A 16,766-nucleotide genomic window follows, 5' to 3' on the forward strand; every position below is an offset into this window, starting at 1 on the left:
TCCTATGGCCTAAATACAATAGTTTGGAATGTTTCATACCTGGTTAAATATATATCAAAATGATGCATCCTGTGTGTATTAAATTAACCAGAACTTATAAAATTTAATATGGGCCAAATTCATCCTTTTATGGAATACTTTCAAATATGCTGATATTATATGGCTTTCTGTTACATGAATGTATTTTCCATTTTTTACTGTTTTCTGACTTTAAAAAATTTTATATTTTAAAATAAATTTATTTAAAAAATAATTTTAGTGCCCAAAATGATTCTCTAGCACATGGATCAAACAAGAAAAAAGCAAAAAGGAGTTTACAGATGAGTGAACAGATTGCTAAATAAGATGTCTAAATGGAGACTAGTTTTAGTTGTTAAAAGAGCGTTATTTAAAATAAATTCCCTTTGGACTTCTGGGGAAGATGGCAGAGTAGAAGGATCCTAGGCTCACTTGTCCCAATGATACACCAAGATAACACCCACATCAGTGTACATAAACCAAAAAGAGGACCTGAAGACTGATTTAACAGATTCTCCACAGCTAAATGTAGAGAAGAGGCCATGACAAATAGGATAGCAAGGGCGGAGACATGTTTCAGAGCCAAACTCACCCCTTGAACTGTCTGCAGGAGGGAGGGATGCACAGAGAGGGGAGAGGAGCAGATCCCAAACTAGGCATCCTATGCACAAGGGACTTGCACTGGGAAGAGAAATTCCCATAACATTTGGCTTTGACAACCAGAGGGACCTAACTTAGTGAGTTATTACAATCACTGGGGATTTAACACTTAGCACTTTAAAAATCTATCACCTAGGCTCTGGGAGAGCCAGAGGATATTAGGACACTGAGTCCCTACCCTTAAAGAGATAGTACAACATACAGCCTCATGGAGATAGTGCTCAGTTAAAGGGGACTCTGAGGTGAAAGGAAAGATCATAAGCAGAAATAAGAAAAGTAGGAAGCACAAAAGCAGTAAAATAAGTATATCTATAAAAATCAGTCAAGGGATTCACAAAATAAAAGGATTTTATAATAATAATAAAATAAAAGTATGACACCATATACCTAAAACCTGAGGGGAAGAGGAATAAAAATTTAGTGCTCTCAAAATGGGTTCAGACTTAAGCAACCATCAACTTAATATAGACTGTTGTATACATAAGATTTTATATATAAACCCAATAGTAACCAAAAGTCAAAAACCGGTAATAGATATGCAAAAAGTAAAGAGAAAAGAATCTAAGTATATCACTAAAGAAAGCCAGAAAACCATGAGAGAAAAGAACAAAAGAAAGGAACAGAGAAAACTACAAAAACATCCATAAAACAAATAACAAAATGGCAATAAGTACATACCAATCAATAATTACTTTGAATGTAAATGGACTAAATGCTCCAATCAAAAGACAGAGAATGATGGATGGATTAAATAAAACAAAACCCATCTAGTATGTTGCTTACAGGAGACTCATTTTAGACCCAAAAATACATGCAGATTGAAAACAAAGGGATGGAAAAGCATTTATCATGCAAATGGAAGTGAAAGCCAGGGTAGCAATACTTAGATTGGATAAAATAGAGTTTAACACAGACTGTAACAAGATCAAAGGACACTACATAATCATAAAGGGAACAACCCAACAAGAAGATAGAACAATTGTAAATATTTATGCACCCAACATAGGAGCACCCAATACATAAAATAGTTAATAACAAACATAAAGTAATCAATAGTAATATAATTATTGAGGGGGACTTTAACACCCCAGTTATATCAATGGATGGGTCATCTAAATAGAAAATAAATAGGGAAAGAGTGCTTTTGAATGAAACTCTGGACCAGATGGATATAACAGATATATATTCAGAACACTCCATCCTAATACAGTAGAATACACAATCTTTTCAAGTACACATGGAGCATTCTCCAGAATAGATCACAAAACATGTCTCAATAATTTCAAAATAAACTAAGTCATACTATGCTTTATTTCTGATCATAGCATTATGAAACTAACAATCAACCTCACAAGAAAAAATTTGGAAAGGACACAAATATATGGAAGATAATGAACATGCTACTTAACAATGAATGGGTCAACCAAGAAATCAAATAGGATATCAACACATGGAGGCAGATGAAAATGAAAACACAATGGTCCAAAATCTTTGGCAATGCAGCAAGAGCTATTCTAAGACAAAAGTTTACAGCAATACAGGCCTACCTCAAGAAGCAAGAAAAATCTCAAATAACCCAAACTTACACCTAAAGAAGCTGGGAAAAGAAGAACAAACAAAACCTAAAATTAGTAGAAGGAAGGAAATAATAAAGATTAGAGTAAATAAAATAGAAACAAAAACAATAGATCAATGAAACCAGTAACTGGTTCTTGGAAAAGATCAACAAAATTGATAAACTTTTAGCCAGACTCATTAAAAAAAAGAGAAAGGGGACTCAAACAAAATCACAAATGAGAATGACACCAGAGAAATACAAACAATTATGAGAGCATTTTATTGAAATAGCTCTATGTCCAAGATTGTGTAACCTAGAAAAAATGGATAAATTCCTAAAACATGTAACTTCCCAAAATTGAATCAGGAAGAATATAAAATTTTAACAGAAAAATTACTAGCAATAAAATTGGATTGGTAATCAAATCAAAAAAACCCTCAACACACAGAAGTCCAGGACCAGACAGCTCCATCGGTGAATTCTACCAAACATTGAAAAAAGAGTTAATACCTATTCTTCTCAAACTATTCCAAAACATAGAGGAGGAAGGAAAACTTCTAAATTCATTCCATGAGGCCAGCATTACCGTGATACCAAAACCAGGTAAAGACACCACCTAAATAAATAAATGAATGAATGAATGAATGAATGAATGAATGAACAGGCAAATATCTTTGATGAATATCAATGCAAAAATCCTCAACAAAACAGGAGCAATCTGAATATAACAATACATTGAAAAAATCATTCATGATCAAGTGGGATTTAATCCTGGGTGCAAGGATGATTCAATAATCACTAATCAGGGGCAGCCGGGTGGCTCGGCAGTTTAGAGCCGCCTTTGGCCCAGGGCCTGGTTCTAGAGACTCAGGATTGAGACCCGTTCGGGCTCCCTGCATGGAGCCTGCTTCTCCCTCTGCCTGTGTCTCTGCATCTCTCACTCTCCCTCTCTCTCTCCTCTCTCTCTCTCTCTCTCTCTCTGTGTGTCTCTCATGAATAAAATCTTTAAAGAAAAAAAAATAGTCACTAATTAATCAATGTGATATGTCATATAAATCAGAGAAAGGATAAAAACTATATGATCATTTCAATAGATGCAGAAAAAACAACTTACAACGTACAACATCCATTCATGATAAAAGCTCTCAACAAAGGAAACATACCTCAACATAATAGAAGGAACATACCACAACATACCTTAGCATACATGAAAAACCCACAATGGATACCAAACTCAATGTTGAAATGACTCAATGGAAAGCTTTTCCCCTAAGGACAGGAATAAGACAAGGATGTCCCTTATCATCACTCTTATGCATCATAGCACTGGAAGTCCTAGATATAGCAATCAGACAACAAAAAAAATAAAAGGCATCCAAATTGGTAAGGAAGAAGAACTAATGTCACTATTGGCAGATAATATCATATACAAAAACCCCTAAAGACTCCAAAGAAAAACCATTAGAACTGATAAACAAATTCAGTAAGGTCACAGTTACAAAATCAATATACAGAAATCTCTTGCATTTGTATACACTCGTAAGGAAGTAGCAGAAAGAGAAACTAAGAAAACAATCCCATTTGCAATTGCACCAAAATAATAAAATATCTAGGACTGAACTTAATTGAAGTGAAAGACCTGTACCTAGGAAACTATAAAACACTGACGAAAAATTGAAGACAGCACCAAATGGAAAGATATTCCATGCTCATGGATTGGGAGAACAAATATTGTTAAAATGTCCATACTACCAAAGCAATCTACAGATTTAATGCAATCCCTGTCAAAATACCAATAGCAGTTGTCATAGAACTAGGAAAAACAATCCTAAAATTTGTATGGAACCACAAAAGACCCCAAATAGTTAAAGCAATCTTGAAAAGGAACAAAGCTAGAGTTATCACAATACTAGATTTCAAAATATACTACAAAAATAATAAAAACAGTATGGTCCTGGCACAAAAAATAGACACACAGATCAATGGAAGAGAATAGAAAACTCAGAAATAAACCCACTATTATTTGGTCAACTAATCTTGGACAAAGGAGGCAAGAATATGCAATAGGAAAAGGTAGTCTCTTCAACCAATGGTGTGGGGAAAACTGGACAGCAACACGCAAAAGAATGTAACTGGGCCACTTTCTTACACAATACACAAAAATAAATCCAAAATGGATGAAATCCCTCAATGTGAGACTGAAATCATAAAAATCCTAGAAGAGAGCAAGATAGTAGTATCTCTGACATTAGACACAGCAACATTTTTCTAGATATATACCCCGAGACAAGGGAAACAAAAGCAAAAATAAACAATTGGGACTACATTAAATGAAAAAGCTTCTGTACAGTGGGGGAAATGATCAACAAAACTGAAAAAGACAACCTACCAAATAGGAGAAGATATTTACAAATGACATATTTGATAAAGGGTTAGTATCAAAAATAGATGAAACTTATACAACTCAACACCCAAAAAATAAATAATCCAATTAAAGATGGCTGAAGAAATGAACAGACATGAACAGATTTCTCTAAGAAAGACATTCAAATGGCCAACAGATACATGAAAAGAGGCTCAACATCACTGTCCAGGTAGTGCAAATCAAAACTATAATGAGACATTACCTCACACCTGTCAGATTGGCTAAAGTAAAAAACCAAAAGAACAACAAAGTTTGGTGAGGATGTGAGAAAAAAATAACATGTGCCCATTTTTGGTGGGAATGCAAACTGGTTTAGCACTGTAGAAAACAATGTGGAGGTGGCTCAAAAACTTACAAATAGAATTGCCAGATGATCCAGTTATTCCACTACTGGGTATTTACCCAAAGAATACAAAAACCACTGATTCAAAAAGATATATGCAAACCTACGTATATTGCAGCATTATCTACAATAGCCAAATAATGAAAGCAACCCAAGCGTCTATCAATAGATTAAGGGATAAAGATAAGATGTGCAAACACACACATACATACATACACAATGGAATATTACTGAACACACAAAAAATGAGACCTTGCCATCTGAAACAACATGGATGGACGTAGACAGTCTAATGTTAAGTGAAATAAGTCAGTCAGACAAAGACAAGTATCATATGATTGCACTCATATGTGGAATTTAAGAAACAATACAAATGAAAAAAGAATAAAAGAGACAAACAAAAAACCCCAGACTTTTACATACAGAGAACAAACAGATGGTTACGAGAGTGGAAGTGGGTCGGGGATGGATGAAACAGAAGGGGATTATGAGTACGTTTATCACGATAAGTGCTGAGTGATATATAGAATTGAATCACTATGTTGTATATTTGGAACTAATATAAATTATATGTTAATTATACTGGAATTAAAACTGAAAAGTGGGGGAAGAGGCAAGATGGTGGAAGAGTAGGAGTCCTCAATTCATCTGGTCCCCTAAAGTTAGCTAGATAGCTTTCAAACAATCTAAACACCTGTGAATCAACCTGAGATGTAAAGAAAGAACAGCTGGAATGCTACAGAGAGAAAAGTGATCACTTCATACAAGGTAGGAGTGCAGTGAAGAGAAACAGAGGGGATATATCAGAAGATGAATGGGGCAGGGGAGGGAACCTTTGTAAGCTGCTGCAGGAAAGTGCTAAGGAGTACAAATGGATCCTTTAGAAATCTGCTCTTGAGAGTCTTCCCTGCCTGAAAAGTGCTCAGTGGTGAAATAGGGCAAAACTGCAGGAGGGGCAGTGAGATCTCAACACTCTCAGAGTCACAGAAAGAACAGGGAAGCCCGGGAGAAAGCCCAACTTGTGTCACAAACCACAAACTGCAGTGGGACCAGGGGACCAATCAGCACCGTCCTAGGTGTTGGTAAAGGACTGGAAAGGGCATCTAGGAGAGGTGGAGCGGGTGCCCACTCCAGGAGGTGACACATCCCAGAGCCTGGTAGTGGAGGGAAGTGGGCTATCCTCTTTTCCCTCAGGAGAGGCAGAGCCAGTGAACACACAAGATGGTGAAAGCTCTCTTGCCACCCAGCGCCCTTCAAACTGAACAATTCTGTGCCCCCACCCCTACCCCGCTCCTCCTACCAGTCCCCAGGAGGATCTGAGCCAGTGCATACTAAGAGTTTGCAGTTCGGTACACACTGGGAGCTCTTGGCTCCAGGGCTGGAGATCAGGCTGCCACCATTTTCCCCCCCTTTCACCCTGGAGGCACATGGCCTCCAGGGACAAAGGTCGCACGGGGAAAACAGCTTACACTGAGCCCCACCAGCTGGCAAGGGTTGGGGCATCTCCCACCCAGGAACAGACACCTGAAATCAGCACAGCAGGCCCCTCCCCCAGAACACCAGCTAGAAGAACCGGGGAACAGCCAATTTATTGACCAAACACCCTGGAAAACTCCAGGACTGAGGTAAAATAATATATAGAACTCAAAGTTTATTCCTTATGAACTCATTTATCTTTCAAGTTAAGAATTTTCAATATTCTTTATTTTTTCCTGTCTTAACTACAATATTTTAACAATTAAGTTTTTTCCTTTTTATTTTCATTTTTTTTTATAATTACATGTCATAGATATATTCTTCATTTTTGGCTTCCTTTTAACATATCCAATTTAATTTTTGTAGATATATAAGTTTTGGGGGTTTTTTTGTTTTGTTTTGTTTTATAGTTTTGGAGTTTAGTACCTTCTAACATATGGACCAAAATACACTCAGAACCAAGTGAAGCATCATGTTGGTTGACTCTGTGAGATTATATTCTCTCTTCCTTCCCATTCTGCCCCCCTCTTTTGTCTTTTTTTTGTTGTTCTGTTGTTTCTCTATGTTTTGCATGTTTGCATAAATTTGGAATCTGAGACTTTCTAACGTACAGACCAAAATACTCAGAACCAAGAGGATCATCATGTTGGGCCACTCTTGTGAGACTATATTCTCTCTCCTCCACCACTTCCTACCTCCCACTTTTAAAAATTTTTACTATTTTTTAAATTTGTTTTTCACTTCATGGTCTTTTTTTCCTTTTTCTTTTATTTTCTGGCCTCTGACCTCTTCGAAATTATCTATGGTGTATGCTACTTAGGTCGTGGTTGATTGTTTTGACTCTGCTCAATCATACAGCCATTTTCGGCACTGGACAAAACGACTAGAAGGAAGAATTCACCACAAAAGAACCAGAAGTAATACTCTCTGCCACAGATCTAACAGATATGGGTTTAAGTAAGATGTCAGAGATACAGTTCAGGATTACAATTATAACATTATTGTGGCTCGAGAGATTCTCTTACTGCAGAATTGAGATCTAATCAGGCCGAAATAAAAAATACTTCAACTGAAAAGCAGTCTAAACTGGATGCTCTAACAGTTGGGGTTAATGAGGTAGAAGAGGGAGTGAGTGACATATAGGACAAGTTGATGGAAAGGCAGGAAACTGAGGAAAAGAGAGATAAATGACTTAGAGCCCATAAGGAGAGACTCCAGGAATTAGATGATAGTTTGGGAAAGAATAATATTCATCTTACTGGGATTCCAGAGGGTATGGGGAGAGAGAGAGAGGACCAGAAAGTATGTCTGAACAAATCATGGCTGAGAACTTCCCTAGCCTGGGAAAGGAAACCGGCATACATATCCAAGAGATAGAGAGGACCACCCACCAAAATCAACAAAAATTGATCAACACCCTGACATATAATAGTGAAGCTCAAAAATTTCAAAGATAAAGAGAAAATCCTAAAAGCAACTCGAGACAAGAGATTCCTAACTTATATGGAGAGAAATATCAGATTAATAGCAAATCTATCCACAGAGATCTTGCAGGACAGAAAGGGCTGGCATGATACACTCAGAGTACTAAATGAGAAAACCATGCAGCTGAGAATACTTTACCAGCAAGGCTGTCATTCAGAATAGAAGACATAAAGAGCTTCCAGGATAGATAGAAACTGACAGTATGTGACCACCACACCAGCTCTGCAAGAAATATTAAGGGGGACCCTGTAAGCAAAGAAGGAGCCCCCAAAAACAATCTACAGAAATAGGGACTGTATAGGTAATTTTATGACACTAAATTCATATCTTTCAATAGTTACTCTGAACATGAATGGGTTAAATAATCCAATCAAAAGACACCGGGTTTTAGATTAGCATAAAAAAGCAAGACCCATCTATATGCTGTCTATAAGAGACTCATTTTAGACCTAAGGACACCTCCAGACTGAAAATGAGGAGGTGGAGAATCATTTATCATGTAATAGTCCTCAAAGAAAGCTGGGATAGCAATCCTTGTATCAGATAACTAGATTTTAAACCAAAGACGGTAATAAGATATGAAAAGGGACACTATATCATACTTAAAGGGTATATCCAACAATAAAACCTAACAATTAGGAATATTTATGCCCCTAATGTGGGAGCAGCAATTATATCAACCAATTTATAACCAGAGTAAAGAGACATAGGCAATAATAGATTAATAGAAAGAGACTTCAACACTACACTCTCAGCAAAGGACAGATTTCCTAAGCAGAAGATCACCAAAGAAACAAGGGCTTTGAATGACACACTGGATCAAATGGATTTCACAGATATATATAGAACATTCCATCCAGGATCATATATATCACTGGAATAGAATAGAGAACCCAGAAATGGACCCTCAAATCTGTGGTCAACTCATCTTCGACAAAGCAAGAAAGAATATCCAATGGAAAAAAAAGACAGTCTCTTCAATAAATGTTAGTGGGAAAACTGGACAGTCAACACAACAAGAATGAAACTGGACCATTCTCTTATACCATATACAAAGGTAAACACAAAATGTTTGAAAGATGTAAATGTGAGACAAGAATCCATAAAATCCTAGAGGAGAACACAGGCAAAAACCTTTTTGAACTTGGCCACAGCAACTTCTTGCAAGATCCCTCTATGAAGGCAAGGGAAATAAAAGCAAAAATGAAATACTGGGAATTCATCAAAATAAAAAGCTTCTGCACAGCAAAGAAACAGTCAACAAAACTAAAAGACAACCTACAGAATGGGAGAAGATATTTGCAAATGACATATCAAATAAAGGGCTAGTATCGAAGATCTAAAAAGAACTTATCAAACTCAACACCTAAAAAACAGTCATGAAATGGGCAGGAAACATGAAGAGACATTTCTCCAAAGAAGACATACACATGGCCAACAAGCACATGAAAAAGTGCTCCACGTCACTTGCCATCAGGGAAATACAAATCAAAACCACATTGAGATACCACTTTACACTGGTGAGAATGACTAAAATTAACAAGACAGGAAACTACAAACGTTGGAGAGGATGTGGAGAAAGGGGAACCCTCCTGCACTGTTGCTGTGAATGCAAACTGGTACAGCCACTCTGTAAAACAGTGTGGAGGTTCTTCAAGAAGTTAAAAATAGAGCTACCCTATGGCCTAGCAATTGCATTACTGGATATTTACCCCAAAGATACAGATATAGTGAAATGACAGGACATCTGCACCCCAATATAGCAGCAAGGTCTATAATAGTCAAACTGTGGAAGGAGCCATGATGTCCTTCGACAGATGAGTGGATAAAGATGATGTGGTGTGTATGTATACACACAGACACAGACACACAGACACACACACACACACACACACACACACAATGGAATATTACTCAGCCATAAGAAAGGATGAATAACTACCATTTACTTTGATGTGGATGGAACTGGAGGGTATTATGCTGAGTGAAAGAAATCAATCAGAGAAAGACAATTATCATATGGTTTCACTCATATGTAGAATATAAAAAGGAAGCATAAGAGGAAAGAGGGAAACTGAGTGGGGAAAAACTAGAGAGGAAGATAAACCATGAGAGACTCCTAACTCTGGGAAACAAACAAAAGGTTGCAGAAGGGGAGGTGGATAGGGGGTGGGGTGACTGGGTGATGAGCATTAAGGAGGGCACATGATAAGACGAACACTGGGTGTCATACTACATGTTGGCAAATTGGATTTAAATAAAATTAGAAAACCTAAAAATAAATAAGAATGAATTCCCTTTAAATGGGTTTTTAAAAATAATTTCTTAGCAATTTACCATGCTACATACATAATTTTTTTTCATTTTATTTTATTTATTTAATCATAGGAGAGACACATACAGAGAGAGAGGAAGAGACATAGGCAGAAGGAGGAGAAGCACGCTCCATGCAGGAAGCCCGATATGGGACTCAATCCTGGGACTCTGGGATCATGCCCTGAGCCAAAGGCAGACACTCAACAATTGAGCCACTGAGGCATCCCTATAATAATGTTTTTAAACCTGGACATGATAGGGCCCTTTGCTGTTCCCTTTCCTATCGATGTCTCTTCTGACTTTTCTATAGCTCAACTCTTGCCCAGAGATGCATCTGCACCCCACCTCCCACTCGCCCTTTGAGATTCTAGATAGTTTTCAGCCTTCAGTATGATAAATACAGAAATTAAGAGTCTTTCAAAATTCCCTGGCAATTTGAAAGAGTAATTTTGTCTGGTTAATTTCATAGTGAAAAAAATAGGATTAAAAAAAAGAAAAAAAGGGATTGTATTAAGCGTGTTTTATTTCATTTTTGTTGGAATGTATTTATTACCTTATTTATACATAATATGCCCTGAGAGTTTTACCTCTTGGTTCTCATTTTTCCAGTATGAAACAGAACTATAACAAAACCCCCAAAAACCTACTCTTCTTATTTTAATGCACACTTGACTTCAATTTCAACCTTTCTCCTCCCCCTGCAACATGGATTATCATTGCTCAATCACAACTAGTTGTCTATCTCTGAGCCTCCTTTAATCCATTTTGTGCTTCCTATGGTATGGTGGATAAAAATGGCCAGTATTTTACATGTTCTACATGTTTGGTTGTATAACTCAAATTATTTGTGACTTCATTTTGAACACTTCTTCCCACTAAAAAAGCTCAGCGTTTTTATCTGAATGATGAGCCTGGTAGGTATTTCAGTACACTTGACTAATATCTTCCAGTCATAATCTACAGTTTGTTTTAGATTTCCTTGTGATATTATACCTGTTTGGATTTCAGTATATTGTAATATTGTATTAAAAATTGCTAGACACAGAGTAGGGTTTTTTAAATTGTTATGTGGGAAGTGCAGTGTTTCAAATAACTGAAAATTACCTATTAAAAATCTAAATTTGTGGTTCTTTTGACAAACTGGCAACCCTAGGCCTGGATTATCACATAGCAAAAATTAGCTGGAACTATCTAATGTCCCCTTTAGAGAGGACATAGGTTCTCCATGGATAAAGAAGATATAGTATGTATACAATGGAACACTATTCGGCCATAAAAAAGAATGAAATCTTGCCATTCACAATAACATGGGTGAACCGAGAGGGTAGTATGCTAAATGAAATAAGCCAGACTAAGTAAGATAAATACCGTATGATTTTACCAATATGTGGAGTCTGAAAAACAAAGAAAATGTACAAAACACAGCAGGAACAGACTCAGTAATATAAAGAGCAAACTGGTATTTGCCAAGGTTGGGGGTGCAGTGGATGGGATAAGCAGGTGACAGATAGTAACTACATTTATCCTGGTGGAACAGTTTGTAATACATATAATTGTTCAATTACTATGTCATACACCTGAAACTATGTAATACTGTATGGCAACTATAATTTTAAAAAATTGATTTCATGATTTTTAACTCTGTTCCCCACTCCTTTATCCCAGTGGGTAAATATCTTTCATATATTGTATACTGTCAAGGAATGTGGAAAAAACAAATATTTCAAATGTTATCAAAATTTCTAGTATTTTTAGTTGTTTATATCAAATTAGAGAAAGATTAAAAAGTGTGTAGATTTTTTGTTCCAAAACAAGAGATACTGATTCAGTAAGTCACTTATGGGGCGGTCCAGAATTCTACATTTAAAAAAAGTGGACCACGTAAAAAGACTCCATTTTGAGAAAATCAGGTTGATAGAGCCCGAATTGCAAATCAACAGTTATGAAGGGAATTTTGAGAGGAAACCATACTCTAAGCTTTTGAGGTTCACAGCAGAGAAAACATAAACTCTCCATGAAACATTTCCTCATGCCACTCTCCTAGATAATTGAAATGAACAGGCATTTGAAGCAAATTGATGCAAATCTACTTTGAGAAAGCTTTATAAAAAGTACATGTAAATCGAGAGTGGTTATCCATACACTTATACCAGGTATAACTTATTTTACTGTGTTTTACTGAAGTAAATTTCTACTTTGCAGATATTGTGTTTTTAACAAATTGAAGAGTTGTGGCAACTTGGTTTTAAGCAGGTATATCAGCATTTTGCTAACAGCATTTGCTTACTTTGTGTCTCTGTGTCACTTTTTGGTAATTATCACAATATTTCAAGCTTTTTCATTATTATTACATTTGTTATGGTAATCTAAGATCAGTGACCTTTGGTGTTACTGTTGCAATTGTTTTGTGGTGTTATGAACTGTGCCCATATAACACAGCAAATATAATTGTTAAGTGTTGTGTGTGTTCTGATTGCTCCACCAACTGGCTGTTCCCTCATCTCTTGTCCTCTCTATTCCATGAGACACAACAATACTGAAATTAGGCTAGTTAATAAACCTACAATAGCCTCTAAGTGTTCCAGTGTAAGGGAGAGTCACATGTCTCTCACTTGAAATGGAAAGCTGGGAGTAATTAAGTTTAGTGGGAAAGGCATGTTGAAAGCCAAAATAGGCTGAAAGCTGAAAGCTAGACCTCCTGGGTCAGTTAGCCAAGTTGAAAATGCAAAGGAAAAGTTCTTAAAGGAAATTAAAAATGCTACTCCAGTGAACACATAAATGATGAGAAAGCAAAACAGCCTAATCACTGATATGGAGAAAGTTTGAGTGGTCTGAATAGATCAAAGCAACCACAACATTCCCTTAAACCGTGGCCTAACCCAGAGCAGGACCCTAACTCTCTTCAATTCTACAAGCTGCAGAAGAAAAGTGTGAAGCTAGCAGATGTTGGTTTGTGAGGTTTAGAGAAATAAGTCATCTTCATAACATAAAAGAGCAAGGTGAAGCAGTAAGTGGATGTAGAAGCTGTATCAAGTTATCAAGAAGATCTAGCTTAGATAGTTAATGAAGGTGTTTATATATATAATATATATATATGAATATTATTCAGCCATAGAAAAGGTTGAAATATTGCCATCTGCAACAACATGGATAGACTCAAGGGGATTATGCTAAACGAAATAATTCAAACAGAAAAGGATAAATAGCATACGATCTCACTCTTATATGGAATCTAAAGAACAAAACGAGTTTATAGACAGAAAGAAAAGACGGGTGGTTGGTTTCCTGAGGCAAGGCCTTATAGGTGGTTGAAACAGGTGAAGTGGTCCAAGGTACAAATTTCCACGTATAAAATAAGTCAGTCACCGGGATGTACACTATGGTGACTGCAGTTTATAGTACTGCGTTGCTTCTTTGAAATTATGTAGGGGAGTAGATGTAGAGAGTTCTCATCACACACACAAAAAAATTAAGTACATATGGTGATGGAGGCTAACTGGACTTACTGGGTGATTGTTTCACGATATATGCAAATATCGAATTATTATGTACCTCACAAACTAATATGTCAGGTCAATTACACCTGAATCAAAAAAAAAAAAAAAAAAAAAAAGAAGGCAGTTGGGAATGGGAAAAATTAAAAATAAAGGTACTGATTTGTAAAAAACATGAAAAAGAGAAGAAGAAATTAACATACTGTTTAAAAATAAGTTTACCTTAAGTTTCCTGGTGTTTGGGGGCAGGCTGGGTGACTCAGCAGTTTAGCACCGCCTTCAGCCCAGGGCGTGATCCTGGAGACCCAGGATGGAGTCCCAGGTTAGGCTCCCTGCGTGGAGCCTGCTTCTCCCTCGGCCTGTGTCTCTGCCTCTCTCTCTCTCTCTCTGTGACTGTCATGAATAAATAAATAAAATCTTTAAAAACAAAAGTTCCCTGGTGTTGTGAACATGCATCTGAAGGCGATAATGAAAGGAATAGGTTCCTCGGTAAAGAGGCCACAGAGGTTTGACCCAGGGGGCAGGAGGGACCCCAGCATTACTTGAACCATCTCCTGACCCAGGGGTGCTTTTGCCTTACCTGAGACCCGCACAAGCCCACGTCGGAGGCTCCTGGAACAGCCCTACAGTCCTTCCGGCCAGCACTGTACAGACACCAGTACCGACACACACACGCTTTACCAAAATTAAACTATTTAAATGTATCTTTCATGAAAAACTAACAAGTAAAGCAACGGTTCAATTTTTTTTTTTTTTTTTAAAGAGAGAGAGAGAGAGAGAAGTCACCTTCTGGATTTCCGCTTTGGCGAGTTCCTCGTGTCTGAGCCGCTCCCACCGCCTGGTACAGGATCCCGATCCCAAAGTCGCCCCGTCGCTGTCGTCTCCCGTTTTCAGGTTCTTCAAGCGGAGCTCCTCACAGAACTACCTAGGCCTTCGGCGTCGCTTCTCCCGCCGCGCATCCGCGATGGGCCCCGTGGGCACCAGCAACCCGGGGCTGAGGACACGCGGGATGAAGGACACACGGGAACGTCTGAAGCCCGTAAGGTGTCCGATTCCACCAGCTTCGCCTCAGGAAAGTTCTTGGCGAAGGAGCGCCCGCAGGGTGGGCACTGCTGGTCTCAGGCACCACCGGCGGGCGGACGCCGGGTCTTCGAGGCCTGTCCTTGTGGAGCAGGTGGACCTTGAGGTGTAAAGTCTGTGGCTTCAAGGCCGACTCCTTAAACAAGAAAGTCCCAAACTGCTCCGGATCACTCACCGCAGCCCAGGCGTCTGGAACCCTCACCAGGTTCCCGCAAGCGGGGCTCTCCAGGGTCCGCCGGAAGCGCTGACCCCGCTGCGAAGGCGGGGTATCGGCTGAGCCCACGGAGCAAGCGGCTCTTAGCGCGAGGGCTGCTGGGAGCCCGCGCAAGGGCTGCTGGGAGCCCCCGCGCGGGAAGACGGGCAGGTAGGTCCTCGTGCGCGGCTGCCCGGGTCCCTCAGCGCCTTCCCGCCGCGGCGGTGCCGTCCGCTGAGGCTGAAAGCACCGGCTCCACCGTGGGCCCAGTTGGCCAGCTTTGGGGGCGTCCTTCGGGCCTCGCCTCTCCACCACCTCCTGACCCGTGTGCGTGGGCCGTTCAAGTTGTCCCACTGCAAGTTGTGAGACTCCGCCCTTCCCCCCCCCCCGGAAACGGAAACGGTACCCTCGCCGGCCCCGTGGGGGGGGGAGGGGCGACTTCCCCATCTCGCCTCCTGTTTGGTCGAGGGAGGTTTGAGGCAAAGGCTAAAGGCTCTTTAGCAGTTTTCATGATGGGGGTGGCTCTTTGCGGGTGGTATGGTCGGAGGGGTCAAATTCCAGCCTTCACGGCCTGCTCCTTGAAGAGGTGGCCCTTGGTAGCTGGGCTCTGTCATCCGAGGACTTGGGGACGCGGCCCCTCCATCCGCCAGAGGGAGGGTCTGTGCCCGCTCACTTGCTGGCTCCAGGGGAGCCCTGGCAGGCGAAGTGGCGCGGGCCTGAGAAGCAGAGACACGGTCGGTGCGAGAGCCTTCTTGGTCTGATAGGTCAGGTCTGATAGGATTAAGAAGGTGGATGTAATGCTTTGCGCTCAGAAGTATGAAGGAACCTTTTCCTCCAAGCCCAGCTCTGGGCTGCAAGACATTCACCTGCAGATGCCACTTGGGTTTTTAAGACTCCCCAGAGTCTGGGGAGAGCCTGAGGGATCCAAGGGCAGCCAGGGGAGCCCAGGGGAGCCCGGGCAGGCCCACTGGAACACATGTCATCGAAGGTGTTACATCCCCTAGAGGGGGGTCCGCATTGGCCCCTGCTGGTTTCTGGAAAATTCCATTGGTCATTTTGGTACCCACTTACTTCGTGAACTGTTGATTCTCCTTCTGGGTACAGATTTGATGAGAGGTTTTTTTGTTGTTGTTGTTTTTTTAAGATTTATTTATTTATTCATGAGAGATACAGACTGAGAGAGACAGAGGCAGAGACACAGGCAGAGGGAGAAGCAGGCTCCTCGCAGGGAGCCAGATGTGGGACTCGATCCTGCATCTCCGGGTCACACCGAAGTCAAAGGCAGGCGCCTAACCGCTGAGCCACCCAGATGTCCCTGAGGAGAGGTTTCTAATCCAGGGGTTTCTTTCAGAGCAAAACAAGCCTCAGGTTTGCTGCTTAAAATCCTGTTTCTGGGGATCCCTGGGTGGCTCAGCGGTTGGGCGCCTGCCTTCAGGCCCAGGGCGTGATCCTGGAGTCCCGGGATCCGGTCCCGTGTCGGGCTCCCTGCATGGAGCCTGCTTCTGCTTCTGCTTGTGTCTCTGCCTCTTTCTCTCTCTCTCTCTGTCTCTCATGAGTAAATAAAATCTTTAAAAAATAATAATAAAAATCCTGTTACTGTGCTCCAGCAGAAAAGTCATCTTCATAGCTTGGGCTACGTTCTTGGTTGGCACACTTCCTGTGGCATAAGAATATATTGTTTTCTAGTGTGTGTGTGAGAGAGAGAGCGAGCGAGCGAA

The 16,766-nt window shown here is 39.9% G+C and overlaps 1 protein-coding gene across 7 annotated transcripts in view; it reads left to right on the forward strand.

Moving 5' to 3' along the window:
- The first annotated feature begins 15,242 nt into the window (after window positions 1-15,242).
- CNBD1 (cyclic nucleotide binding domain containing 1) overlaps window positions 15,243-16,766 on the forward strand; it is a 531,845-nt gene continuing 530,321 nt past the window's right edge. For 3 of the 7 annotated variants that reach the window (XM_038579686.1, XM_038579692.1, XM_038579694.1), the window contains exon 1: window positions 15,243-15,375. The gene's annotated coding sequence lies outside the window, so the exon portion shown is untranslated. The other 4 variants (XM_038579689.1, XM_038579688.1, XM_038579693.1 and 1 more) reach the window with 4 other exon arrangements.

This window comes from Canis lupus, chromosome 29, assembly GCF_011100685.1.
Source record: "Canis lupus familiaris isolate Mischka breed German Shepherd chromosome 29, alternate assembly UU_Cfam_GSD_1.0, whole genome shotgun sequence".
In the NCBI taxonomy this organism is placed as follows: Eukaryota; Metazoa; Chordata; class Mammalia; order Carnivora; family Canidae; genus Canis; species Canis lupus.